Source organism: Neovison vison, chromosome 14, assembly GCF_020171115.1.
Source record: "Neovison vison isolate M4711 chromosome 14, ASM_NN_V1, whole genome shotgun sequence".
NCBI classification, from domain to species: domain Eukaryota; kingdom Metazoa; phylum Chordata; class Mammalia; order Carnivora; family Mustelidae; genus Neogale; species Neogale vison.
In genome coordinates this window covers 21,416,429-21,429,551 of record NC_058104.1, presented here as the reverse complement: position 1 = coordinate 21,429,551, position 13,123 = coordinate 21,416,429, and the positions used below count along the sequence as shown (strand labels likewise).

The 13,123-nt window shown below is 45.5% G+C and overlaps 1 protein-coding gene across 13 annotated transcripts in view; it reads right to left on the bottom strand.

The window, feature by feature from the left end:
• RBFOX1 (RNA binding fox-1 homolog 1) overlaps positions 1–13,123 on the bottom strand; it is a 1,452,832-nt gene that overhangs the window by 299,105 nt on the left and 1,140,604 nt on the right. The gene's annotated exons all lie outside the window — the stretch shown is intronic.

The following is a 13,123-nucleotide window of genomic DNA, read 5'->3' as shown; positions in this document are numbered from 1 at the left end:
GTCTTTCTCTGACAGTTATAGACTAGCTGGGCACCTTATTAAAGATTAAGGTTTGCTGGGACACTCTCTTTTGGCCATCTCCTGCTCACAGTCCAGCATTTATTACAAAGGGACTGGAGATTAACACCATCCATTCTGTGCATCACTTAGTAGTCCCACAGAACCCAGAAAACGCAGCACGGTGCAGAACCGTGGTGTTTGTTTCCAAAGGTGTTTGTCCCTGAGTCCCACACGCTAGCTTTAAGAGTCTCTTTAGTTTATTTTCTTTTATCATAACACTTAACTGTGGTCTTGTTTTTCTAATTTCAGATGTAACACAGGTTCCCTGTAGTACGTTTTGAAACACAAAGAAAAGCTAAAATGAGGGTCAGCCTCGAGGCAGGATAGTCTTTCCATTTTTGAGTAGGATTTTGTGTTTTCTCTCTCTCGCTTCTCCTTTTCCCAAAAAGTTGCTTTCAAATGTTGATACATGTTTTCGATAAACCCCCAAATACGATAATAAATAACCTTAATTTATTACAGAAGGATGGAACAAGAATGCCTTGTTGGCAGGCTACCCTCCCTTCCTCTGTTCAGGACCCACAGCAGACAGCGCCAACCGATTATAAATGACTTCCTTCCTGAGTCACACGCGATCCTTCTCCAAAGTTACATATAGCCACTACTAATCAATCAGGGTTGGTCCAAGACTGAATTCTCTTTCAGTATATGGTCCCTGCCCTCCAGAAACTTACGCTCTCACTTTGACAGCAAAACAAAGAGGGAAACATCGATGAAAATGTTATTACAAAGGCACATATTATGCGCCTGACGTAGACTGGTCACCGGTCCTTTCAAATCGGTTAGCACTTGCCTGATCCCTGTATCATGGGACCCGAGGACAGAGTGGTTACCCTTCCCCATGTGACTCAGTGTTGAGGTCCTGTCTCTAACACCCTGCAGCCAACCATGCACACAGTCAGAGGTCAAGGCAAGGACAAGTAAATCTCTAAATAACGGATGCTCAATAAATGCAATTTTTTTTCTTTCTTCCCATATATCTTAAAATAGGATGTCTGTGTCAATGGTGAGAAAGTGATATGAAGTGGGTAGCACTATATATCGTAGGAGGTGAGTTTTGAGTCAGATCTTTTAAAAGTAGATATGGGACACTAACGTTTGACCCAAGAATCACATTACCAAGAAATTAACATGCCTGTGAACATTAGCCAAGGTCCATGGGTTTCATTTATTTATCTCTACCTCCACAGATAACTCAGTGTGCAGGTGCATGGTATTAACTAGGACAAAGAGTCCATTCAGGGACGTGAGGAAAGAAGGCACATCCTGGGCATAGAAGGAGGAACAACGGAAGGAGTGATGGGAACCACAGTGTGCTAATACGAGAAACTCTCTATGGTACATTAAGTAAATTAAGTAAAATAAATTAAAGCAAGGCAAAGGGAAAATAGGGCATATAGTCTGATTTTTTTGTGTGAAAATAAAGTAAACCTGTATACACATGCACATGTTACATATGGACATACGTGTCCACGTTGTGTCCTGCCCCAACCCTCAACGGGTCTGTATAAGAAGCTACTGCTGATTAGCTTTAGTTAGAACTGATATCCAGACAGGGGATTTATTTTGCCTTCCCCCCCCCACCCCTGGAGTTGGTGTCATTTGAATTATTAAGTGTGGGGATGTATCTCCTTAAACACACAAAATGCTTACTGGTTGGGATGGGTGGTGGGTCTGGGGCCCATTTGTGTGCGTCTGGATTCTTCACGGAAAAACATGTAACACATGCATGTTATGTTAAGGACGCAAATTCTGATCTTCAGGTGGTGGAGCGTGATCCGGGCAGGAGGAGGGCAGAGGGAGAGGGACAAGGAAGGCCGGGGCATTCCTAAAACATCAGAAGGGCTTCTGAAAAGCTGCACAAAGCTGAAAGGTTGTGGAGGAGAGGAGAGAGAGGAACAGGCAAGTCAAAAATACAGAGACATCGGTGCGGATGAAATGTCTCCCCTGCTGAGGCAGAGATCCCCCTTGTGGGGGTTTGCTTCTGGGGTCACTGTGCATTAGTATTCCTCTCACCACGGCTGCGGCCACCATTTCTCTCCATTTCTTTTTGACCTCAAGCATTTTATGCATAAATGTCAGTGTTCTTTGCAATTCATCATGCCCACCACAGACTAATTGTGGACAACAGTCATGCAATTAGCCCAAATGTGTTTCAAATATGCATGAATGTTCGGAAAGCACTCACATTCCAAAACCTCAGGTACCTAAACCGGAAAATTGGCCAGCCTTTCACAATTCCCTTTCAAACTCCATGCGAACGGGCAGGGATAATCAGATCATAGCTGATGGTGCCCATGCCCAGGGTCTGCTAATGAGAAAATGGTAGCCTGAAATTCGTGCAATGAACTCGGCAAAGCGGCGCATCTGAAAGTACCAAGTGTGCCCCTTCAAGAAGTTAGTGAGACAGATAGACAGAGATAGAACTTAAAAGAGTGGATGAAAACAAAGATGTGTGATATAAATGGAGGGCTCAGAATCAGGTTCCAGGGGCACACACGACGCAATCTACCTCCACTGAGCCAAATACGGTTGCAGTGCCTGTCCCGTAGTGAGACACAGCCAATGGGCTGAGACACAGCCACGCCGGGCGGGCATCCTAGATGACACATTTGCACATCCGTCTTCTGTCTTAGATGGAAAGGAGGTACCCTAGAACAGTAGTCCTTAACGAAGGGTGGTTTTGCTGCCCAGGGGACATTTAGCAATGTCTGGAGGTATTACGGCTGTCACATCTGGGAGAAGAGTTTCTGTTGGCCCCTGGCTGGGCAGAGGTCAAGGATGCTGCTAGAAGTCCTATGACGCACAGGGCGGCGCCCCCTGCACCCCAAGAAATGATTTCCTGGCTAATGTGTCGATAGCGTGAAGGTTGAGAGACTATGACAGAGTCACTAAAAACGGTGGATTGGGGGGATGAAGAAGACTTAGTACGGTGCATTGTGGCTCCAAGCAAGTCCCTTCATGCCTGTGGCCTCAGTTTCTGCCTCTGTAAAAAGGGGATAACAGTGTCTACTTTGCAAGGTGGCTGCAGGGATCAGAGCTAACGGAAGTGAAAGCGCGGGTCCCGGAACGCACGGCAGCTATCACGGTTATCACAACTTTTATCATCATTTCCGTATTTTCCAGCCACAGTACGGGAACAGAGAGAAAACAAACTTCTTGGAGAGTGGAGCTGCTGCTCATCGGGCACCGCGGCAAACATCTCCCTGCCTCCCAGGAATAAACTAGTCTCACTTCAAACAATGGTTACAGTTTGAATCCAATTGACTCCAGACAAAAGTATTGAGATAATCAGCATATTAAAGCCAACACTATAACCATATGTTAATTATGTAAATGATTCATTTTAATCAGCTAGAACCATGTAAAGAGTAACTAGGAATGCAAATGTAGGGAGTTATTAAAAACCTCATTATTATTCATCCTGGTTCCATGCGTGAACGTATCCATCCAAACAGATGAATTAATAGTGAGAGAGGAGATGAAAGTGCTGGAGGGGGTCTGCGGGACACCATCTGTCCGCCTTTGCTTCTCGCTCAGGCCTCCACTTTGCAGGGAAGCTGCAAGAGGCTTGCAAGAAGGGTGCTCTGGGCGGCCTGGGGCGGCCTGGTCAGCCTTTCAAGGCACAGGGAGCATTACGTGTTCTCTCCACTTGCCTGCCTTTGCTTTTCAAGGCTGGGACCGGGAATGGGGGGGTGCCACGGCGCACCTCTACTGTGGGTGCCCCAGTTCCTCCGTGAGTTGTGAAAACATCCCTCTGCCTTCCCTTTTCCTTTCCCTTTCACCCTCGTTATCCCTTCCACCAGTACTACACAATTTTCTTCATCATCAAGGGAGCTTATTAGTTTACTCTGTTGCTATTATTAATAATTGGTCATTGTATTTCCTCATAGCTTTTATGGGGCGCCGGCCATGTGAAGTTCTGCTTTCATTAGTCTTCACCATGACCTGAGGGTGAAGGGAAATTATGTTGCCTGAAGCTGAACAATGAGTAATTGGTGGAGGAGGCCTGCCAAACGGGGTCACAGGACATGAGGGCATTGAGTAGTGGTGTGTTCCGCTCTCATAGTAGCTACGTCCACCTAAGCCATGGGCTAATTAGATCCTTCCGGGAGAAATTTATTTATTTTTGAAAGCTTGAGAGGGAAGGGGTATAGCATTCCTGAAATATCTAGAATGTTCCAATTGGGTGGGCCTCAAAGACACGGGCTCTGCATTGTTGATACATGGACTCACTATATTATCCCCCAAACTTTCATGATGACATTTATTTATCCTCATTTTATAGAGAAGAGAAGACTCAACTTGAAGCACCCCAACAAAGTCATAAGGCAAATTAGAAGCAGGACTGGGATTTAAACCTAGATCTAACACCAAGTCTCACAACTTCCCCTGTGGGAATCCCGATGAAGGTATTAAAATATCTCTGCATGTTGGTGAGGAAGCCACGACTCGGTGAGATTTAATGGCTGACCTGATGTCAAGCTGGTGTTCTGGATTTCAACCTGTGTCTGTCTGGCTTATTGCTCTGAGGGTAAGACCCCCATTGATTCCCTAAAATTATCACCACACTCTACCTGCTTGTATAATGGGAGCTAACCAACAGAACTTTCTGGGTTGACGGAAATATTCACGTCTGTGCTATGCAATATGGTCGCCGCTAGCCACGTGTGGCGATTAACCACTTGAAATGCACTAAGTGTGACTAAGGAACCAAGTTTTAAAATTGGATTTAATTTCAATTAATCTAAATGTAATCAACGACACGTGGCTAGTGGCTTCCATTCTGAACAGAACCCCTTTGGATCTTCACAAATGCTGTCACTTCACCGAGGGCTCCCAAGCCCTCCTACATGTTAGTAAAAGGCCTTTCAAAGATGAGGACTAGTAGCGTGACTCTATTAAATGGGCAGATGGAGGCTTGCCAGGTAAGTAATAACATGACCTAGAAGATCACCTGGCACTTCCTTCTCAGCTCCAATCTCTTTGTGTTGGAAAGCAGAAAGATTCACCCTCCTTCCTGTTCCATAAAGGATGGGCAAAATTTCCTGCGTCATTGAAATGCCCTTTCTTTGTTGGCTTAATCGGAGGGAACAGTCCAGGAGATAACCTCTCTGCTTACCATTAATCCTCCAAACTGTACTAGGGCATTTATTCTATTTTAAAATAGAGTGAATTAAAGTCAATGGTGTTTTGACATCTTCATGAAACATTTTAAAGTATATAAAGACTTTTGTTGATCAATGATGCTGGTCTCCTGGTAAAATGCTTAAGCTTTCCAAAATGGGGCTTTTCAAGATATGTGGGGGGGAAAGAAGAGCATTCATGGAATGGAACACTAGTGTTTATATATTTATAACACATTTATAAAGACCTTCATTTTCTCTTTAAAGTAGCAATTATGAAACCAATGATTCTTCAGCTAATGATATGTTTGGTTATATGTTCTGTTTGCCTGTATGTGTATATACATATAAAATTACGTGTGATTTGTATAGTATGTATGTGTGTGTACACAGATGTACACATATATAAATGTATATGCTTAAATTAACTGTTACCATTTGAAAATCGGATGACTAGTTCCATAGATAACTGGATTCTTTTTTAGTTTCTTTTGAAATGTATCAGAAAATCTGGTAACACAGCCTGTATCACTACTTGGGGGGGAAAAAAAAACACTACAGTTAAGGAGAAGATGTTCCTTCAGCTGGAACATATGCGAGGGGACATTTGTTCCTTGCTTCTCCATGGTCCCCATCGTCCTGACTGGTGTCCTGATGGGGAATTACATGGGCATCTGAGGTTGGGGTGGGAGACTACAGCAGGTGAGTGGATTTCCACCTCTCATTACCCCTAACCATGCAAACCTGGAAAAGATATTTTGTAATGATATGGGTGAAAGAATTTCTTCTTCCTATGAGATGGTGTTTTGTTTTGGTTTTTTGGTTTTTTGTTTTTTCCAAACAACTGAGGGTTAAGTCAAACATCTAGAGAGGATTTGTCAGAGAATCTACCGGAAGGAGAGGGACCAGGGGAAAACCTTGCCATAATGACTGATTTCTACTGGTTTCTGCCCAGCTCTGTGGTGACAAGACTTCTTCAGCGCCAGCTAGGTGATGGCTAACAACAGAATACAAGACCATACCTCAAAACGGCAAATCCCAAATGCCCCCCTCCCCCCACAACAGTGCTTCTTTCCTGCAGGTGGATGCTAGGGGCCTCCACTACTCCCCAGGGTGCAGCTGTCAGCCCTATCCCGCCCCGGAGCGTCTCTACAGACTCGGGGAACTGTGCTCTCTAGCAGCGATTTCATGATTCACCAACACCAGATTGTCTAAGACCAGGAGGAGAGAAAAAGGATCAAGCCAGAAAACCCATCTGCAATTCATTTCACACCAGACTTTAAAAACACGTCCACCTGACAAAAGTACAATCGATCATTTCATTTCATTTTTAAAAGAGTAAACATGCTCAAAATTAAATGATTTTGGGGGGTGAGAAGGAAGGATATCCAAAAAGCTCTGTGTGGCTTTGTTCTTCATATTCTAATTCTTTCATGTTTCTCTGCCTGATGTCTCCTAATGTACTTTCACTAGAATCCGATTTTTGATCTTTAATCCCTTTATGTGTTTTCCTGTGCTTACTCTTGAATGCCTTTGTAGCTACCATAATTGGGTCTCTGGCACCATTTTAATAGGGCTTAGCACAATGCAGGCTTGACAAATTTCATCTAAGTGGAAAAAAAAAAAAAAACCCACTATCAATATCATCTGAGAAACTGACCAGAGTTTCAAATAGGCTGCAACAAACATATCACACAAGACACAGTCAGGCTGAGGGAGGCGGCCTCCATGATCAGACCAGGAAGATGAGAGAGACCATCTGAGGTTGTGTGACATCAACCTGTCTATCCTGGTGGTTTACAGACGGACAAATCTGGAGACGGAAGGCTGGGCCAGATGCTTTTTCAAGGCCCAAGTTGGTCCGCAGTCTCACTCTGAATGTCAGGGCCTGGGTTCCCTGGAAACACACACACACGGACGTCATATCCTCTCTAGGTGCCCGTGCCTTTGTGATTTTCGGCCAAGGTGCTCAACACCCTGGCAGTGTCTAAGTGACATTCTCCGACAACAGCTCTGCTGGAAACAACGTCGGATTTACAAATGGCCTGGCAATGAAGGACAATGCAACTGAAGCAACACCAGAGCGGCAGTCCGGCTCAAAATAATCCCATTTCCTCTGGGAAAGGACTTGATATCCTTAAGTGGAGTTGGGGACCATGTTCCTGTCACCTGACCCAGCCCTGGGCACAAGGCAGAGCTCATTGGTTCACTAGTAGATACTCGACTTAGCAAAATCCTCCCCGCAAGTTTCTCCCATGGAATCAGGGAAAAGAGTCAACCGTTTTCTGATGTTGAAACGGAGAGGCTCAGTACCTTTTAGTGACCGTGTTCCTCATCATGTACAGGAAATGGGTTTGTGGAAGCCAAAGTCTTGAGGTTCTCCTATTTTCTCTGAGTGCTGGCAGCCTTGGTCATAACCGTAGGGGACATACCTGTGACTTCCCAATAGAGTCGCCACGTTGCTTAAGTTGATGTGAGTGGCATTTACATCTCCTACACTAAAAGAGGGCTTCTCAGTCTGTGCCGCTGATATTTTGGATGCTGTCATTTTTTATTGTGGGAAGTTGTCCTATATGCTCTGGGATGTTTACCAGCATCCCTGGCCTCCACCCACCAGATGCAGGTAGCAACCCCCACCCCCCAACCTCTAGTTGTAACTACCAACAATGTCTCCTGTGGGGAAGATTGCTCTCAGCTGAGAATCACTGCACTAAAAGAATTTTAATGCAGATATTCAACATTAATAACCAGAAAGGTCTTCTGGCCCCGCCTATCCATGGCAACTAATGTTTAGTACGTGAATTGGGACTATAAAAAGGCAAGTCCCAATTTAGATTCTCCATCTTGGATATACTCTGAATTCCTCCTTGCTGCAAAGATCTGGCCAAGCCCTTCACATACTTATTACCTTGTGGAGTGTTTCATCTGTTTCTCTGGTCTCCAGTAACATTTATATCTCACAAAGATGTTTATGATTACAAAGAGGAAAAAGGGTCCCTTGTACTCATGGTATTAGTCTTGAAAACAGTCCATCATGAGATTATGCACGTATCACCCTGAGACAGACAGACATACTGTATCATGTACATATTATATGTACCCCACAGAGGTCATTCTGACCACTGCAGGCCTGCCCCAACGTAGTAAGAATCAGAATGCTGGACGTCTGGCGGGCATGTTCAGCAGCATCCTTTACCCATGTCCCGTGGCATTCTGCACCTTTCCAACAGTATCTTGATATCCTTTTGCATAAACTGTTTCTTCTTCAATGATATGTGGGAAAAACAAATAAGGTGTTCTTATGATGGGAGTTGTAAAGACATTTTCCCAGCAATTCTCTCAGAGCGAGAACACAACCAGCAAATGTTCCCTCTCTGAAGACTTAGAATTTCAACTAGAGGGATGTAATGATACAAGAAAAGAGGGCAGGATCATTTTGAGAAAAGAAAGGGCATTCATTGTTCAGCTAGCTCCTAATGGTAAAATAGTCCTCTAGGCTTCTGCCCTAAACCCTATCTCTAGTCTGCTGGTCAACTCTGTGAGCTACTTAATATCTACCTAACAAATGTTCTCTCTTGCCTAAGGTAATCAAAGCAAATGGCTAGTACTTGAAACCAAGGAACCCCACTCGATACTACCAAGAAAGCCCATTGAAGTGGTGAAGGCAAAAACCATGGGCATCTCAAGACCTATGAATTAGCCATTTTTTCTATTAAAAATGGCAAATCCAATAACCTACATTTAATTCTGAGGCCTCTTCCCCATAGTAATTACAGGATAAACAGATCTCACACTTAAAAGGGCTCTTTCTTTCCTGGCAGCCAGGCGCTCCAAAAATGGGGAAGCCGCCAGCCTATCTCATTCCTCCCCACTGACGGAGCAGACAACAGCTCGTCGAATGCAGGCTGTGGCCCACTCCTGAACCCCACCATTACCAAGAGACCTTGAAAGGTGCTTAAAAAAAAAAATTAATTATCTATTTAATTATTTATTTATTTGACAGCACATGTACGTGTTCGAGAGAGAGAGAGGGACAGCAAGAGAGGGAACACACAAGCTGGGGGAGTGGGAGAGGGAGAAGCAGGCCTCCTGCTGAGCAGGGAGCCCAATTCCAGGCTGGATCCTAGGACCCTGGGATCATGACCTGAGCCAAAGGCTGACGCTTAACAACTTGAAAGCAGGAACCCCTTGAAAGGTGCTTTTAAATCTTTAAAAAAGCTTGGAAAAGATGTGGGCTGCACATAGGACTTGGGAGCTCCAAAGCTGACTGGCTGCTCCCTCTTCCATCACACCTACAAACATGATCCTGCTGTCATCCCGTTCCAAAATATTCCCCTCAAATGTCCTCTTTTCCGCCCCACGAGATGCCAGGAAGGCCATATGCCTCCTCCCACTTTTGCTGAAGTGTCAACAATGAAACACAGAAGCCCACATGCGCTCACTGGCCCGGTCCCTCCCCCTCTGCCCAGATGATAAATAGCAAGAAGGGGCAGGGGACCTTCTGGAAGCTCACCCTGGCCCCTGATACGAAACGCAGCTACTCCAACTTCTATGGAAGAATCATTAAATGCTCCATAAAATGTACTTAGCCTTAAGCAAAAAGGTTTTGTCCTCCAACAAAACAATTTAAATGCTGCCAGCAGAAAGGATCAGATGGCAGAAAGTCCCCGTGTGTTTAAAGGTTCTATGAACTAGTGGTGACCTTTATCGGGCTGCTCGGCATCCTGCCTTTAAAGACATGTGGCCCATTTTATACCAGGCGCTTTGCCGGGAAGAGAGGCCTAAAGAGGCCGGTCCTTATTTATTTATTTTTCACTAGCTCCAGGGGTGACCTCTTCTGAAAAATGCAGCCTGGGCCAGACACCATTCCCAGGGCTCTACACTGGCCATTTCCTGGGCTGCACATGGTTGTGAGTCCAGAACTGGATTGGTTTTAACCCTTTTATCAAGTCAGGAGTCTCACTCATTATAAGTAACACACAGGTAGGCGGGAGCCTCGATGTCTCCACTGCCCAGTCTTCTCATTTGAAGGTTCCCATCCAACATCACAGAAGACAAGGAGTCCAGGCCACAGAAAAGCCAGCACCGAGGTTCTCTGTGATCTTCTCTGTGGTTCTGTCTCTGCCAAAGTCTCTCACAACAACAAGAGCAATAGCAATAATAATAATAATAGTAGTAGTAGTAGTAGTAGTAATAGTAATAAGACCTGTAGCCACAGCTACCTTAACCAGCCAATCTAATTCACCCATCAGGTCACAGGCTGGGTGGTTTACAAAGCATCTTATCTAAGCCTCAGGAAACCCTCCTTGTGGGTTTTTTTGTTGTTGTTGTTGTTAAACAGATAAGGAAACTAAGGCTCAGAGAGGCTGAGTGAGTTGCCTAAGGTCACACAGCCAGTACACACTGAGTTAGAAATTAACTCAAGCACATCTGATTCCCATATCTGAACTGTTTGCTGGTACACTGTAAAACACACAGGCTCTCACATACTAATTTCTGCTCCACATTAAGTCACTTGCAGGACACTAAGCACTCAAACACACACACATGCAGAAACACAGGCACACACACAACTTGCCTTCCAATTTAGCCTCTAGGATCCTATATGTGTTTTCTCCTACTTTCATGAGTACGTCTCAAGCTTCTCACACTTGGTCAGGCAGAACATGGTCATGATCAAAGCTGGTCTCCTCCCCTCTGTCTCTCCCACCTCTGTTGGGTGTGTGAAGGAGATTCCCAGATGTTTCGGTTCTTAGTTAGCCTCATGAGTAGAAAAAAGACCAGAGCAGCTGCAGAGGAAATGTTCTCCTTTGTTGTCTGCTTCCCCGGGACTCACCTGGTCTAACCTGGACTCATCTGAATTTATTCCAAGTCAAGGACCAGGAAGAATCAGGCAGGGGATGGACTGAGTCTCAGTCAAGCAAAAGAAACAATTCCTTCATTCATTGGGAAAGTGCCACCGCCACATTCTTTGATGCAAAATCATTCTAATCTTCCCCAAGACTGAACATCTCCTTAATGCAAAGCTTTCTGGGTCCATTTAGGCCTCTCAGTGCTGCTAGATGCCCCACCACTGTTATGGGCAGGTCTGGCGGGATGGAACCACTGTAACATGAACTACAACACACATGGGGCTTTCGAGTCTAGAACCTACATGCAAAGAACCTCACCGCACCAAGTCGCACACTGGTTGCAGCCGAGGCCTGGAGAGAGCACTTCCAGGGGCAGGGATGAGGGCTCTTTCCATTTCCGGCTGTGGGACCTTCCTCATGTGCTCCAGAGACCCCTCCAGGAGGTGGGCAGTTTGAAAACACCCATATAGCCACAAAGCCAGGGACTTTGGTCATTGGTTTGGGCTTATTCTTTCTACTCATGGCTCCTAGAGGCTGGGGCCTGAGTCTGCCCTTAGAATAAAAGAAATGTTCCCACCCCGTGGCTGTGCTTCTCCACAGAGAGAGGTGAATGAAGGGAAGATACATACACACTCAAAGACTTCAAGGTGACCTACGGGAGATCTCTGGGAGGTGGAGCTAGAATGTGGACGCCTAGTTAGTGGCTGTGTCTGAAGAAAGGGGAGGTGAAACAAAGGGACTTAGCCAAAAGGGGCAGGGAGAAAGTAAGCCCAGCGTGTCAGATGTGGGCAGTGTGTCCACAACACCATCCAGCAAAGATTTGCAATGAATCCCGGAGCTGTGGCCTTTCCAAGTAATGGAGAGACATGCTGCCTCGTGGGGGGCTAATTCCTCTGGCTGCACTTCAGCCTACAGGAAAGTCCTTTAAAACCCCACTTCCAGGGGCCTTTGCCTGCTCCTCTGGGGCTGCTCACCCTCTGGGTCCTCTGATACCCGGAGGGGTGTGGCTAGGATGGGGGACAGGAGCTTTCCAAGAACTAGAAAGGGCTTCTTACATTTTCCCCACCATGAGTGTACACGCACACACTTGATTTCAGCCACACAAGAAGGAGGGGGGGCCCTGTTTGAAATCTTCTCTGAGATGTTGTGAACTGATCGCAGGTTCACGACTGGCTGAAATATTTTAACCCTCTTCTAACAATTCTTTGATTTCTTACTTATTCCCATCAACCTCAGAAATCTTGAAAAAAAAAAATGGGCCAAAACATCTGGGTCTATTATGTGTAGTGGCCAACACAGCATCATACTACGTAGTATGTAGCATCTAGAATGTGGAAAACAGAGCGCATGTTAGATAGTATGTAACTTAGGGGAAAGCTCTGTCTGTCTCTCTATTGGTTGTATGATATTTTCATCATATGTGGAGGAAGTGTTTAACAGGGCCCAATCGTATGAAGACTACATGGTGTGTGAAAAAATAAGGTGTCCAGAGTGGTTGAATTTGAGGCTCCACACAACGTCCTTGAGATTGCTGATAAGGTGTGCTAGCTACAGCAAGGTGTCGTGGACACGAAATACAAACAATGGTTCTGCACCTGAGCCTCCCATCAGGGCACAGGGACAGGGGCTTCAAAAGGTGGGTGGCCACCTGCCATGAGGTTACTGGTCCTTTTGTGGGCAGCCCCATGTCTCGGGTTCCGTGGGGAGGAGCAGCAAGGGTTTAGTTATTTAACGAAGGCTCTTTATTTTCCCCGGTAACACACACAGACACACACACAGCACCTGTCAGGTGCTGCCTGTGTGTCAGCATTGAACGTGTGCCGCCTCATGTAATTCTCAGAACAACCCTATTGAGTCAAGGCCAGGAACTGAAGCTCCCAGAGATGCCCAGACTTGTTGAAAGGTCACCGCATGTGACCTTGTCATGGGTGTAGATGTGGTTGTGGGCCAGAAGCATGGACCTAAAGCCTGTGAGCTGAACTCACGTACATTTTTCTGTACTTCCTTAGATGGCGATGCTGTAGCCAGTAACTTTCCTGTGGTGTAGGGCTGAGTAAGTGTGGAGAGAGCTTAATGAAAATCATA